The 1066-nt window shown below is 39.2% G+C and overlaps 1 pseudogene; it reads left to right on the top strand.

The window, feature by feature from the left end:
* The first annotated feature begins 725 nt into the window (after positions 1 to 725).
* LOC115869099 lies at positions 726 to 836 on the top strand (annotated as a pseudogene).
* The last annotated feature ends 230 nt before the right edge of the window (positions 837 to 1066 follow it).

Here is a 1066-nt window from a genome sequence, read left to right as displayed (position 1 = left end):
TGTATCTTGTTTAAATCAATTGAATCAAGTATTAGGACAAACCCCCAAACAAACTCCCTGCCATCGAGTCTATGCTGACTCATAGTGACCCCCTGTGGGTTTACGGGACTGTAACTGTTTATGGGAGTAGAAAGCCCAGTCTTTCTCTCACAGAGCTAGCTGCAGGTGGTTTTGAACTGCCAACCATGTGGATCATAGCCCAACACATACCATCTACATCACCAGGGCTCATTAGGACAAAGTATCCTATTTTTAAAGGGAATCTTATCATCTAAGCAGTGTAAGGTCTTCTGTTTATCAAGTACCTTCACACCTGCTATCCCTCCTGACACCCGTTCCACCCCTGCCCATCATTGCTTCTCCAGACACTTCTACACTCCTTTAAGGATGAGCATTCAGCTACCTATTTTTACAGGTAAAGCCGGAGTCCCCGTTTCTTAGTGCTGCTATAAAAGAAATGCAAGTGAGTGGTTTTAACAAGCAGAAATGGATGTGTTTACAGTTTCAGGCTAGGCATCTGCATTCAGGGCACTGGCTCTACAGCAGTGGTTCTCAAACTTCCTAATGCTGCGACCCTTTAATATAGTTCCTCATGTTGTGGTGACCCCAACCATAAAATTATTTTTGTTGCTACTTCATGACTGTAATTTTGCTACTCTTACAAATCATAATGTAAATATCCGATATGCAGGATGTATTTTCATTGTTATAAAGTGAATATAATTCTCGCTTCTCGGTCTTTTGGCTAAGATCAGTGTAGTATCTGTTCTTATCAGTTTAATAATTTGAACATAATTAAAGCCTGTGATTAATCACAAAAACAATTTAAATTCTATATTGTGAAATATTTATTTCTAATTACAAATAAATGAAATTTTGTCTTGAAGCATGGCATAGCATGGGTAACAGTCTTAATACAACAACAGTGAACTACATTCTGCGACAGTATGTGTAAAAAAGCCAACGTCAGTGCAAAGGTTGAGATAGCTTCTTTCTCACCAGATCAGAAATTCTCAGGGCAGTCTTTGCAAGAGACAACGAAGATCATCTTCCACAACAAGTCTAC

Source organism: Echinops telfairi, unplaced genomic scaffold (assembly GCF_000313985.2).
Source record: "Echinops telfairi isolate 266 unplaced genomic scaffold, ASM31398v2 ScPeMD7_1;HRSCAF=3_0, whole genome shotgun sequence".
NCBI classification, from domain to species: domain Eukaryota; kingdom Metazoa; phylum Chordata; class Mammalia; order Afrosoricida; family Tenrecidae; genus Echinops; species Echinops telfairi.
Note: the sequence above shows the minus strand (reverse complement) of the source record. Positions and strands in the feature narration are given on the sequence as shown.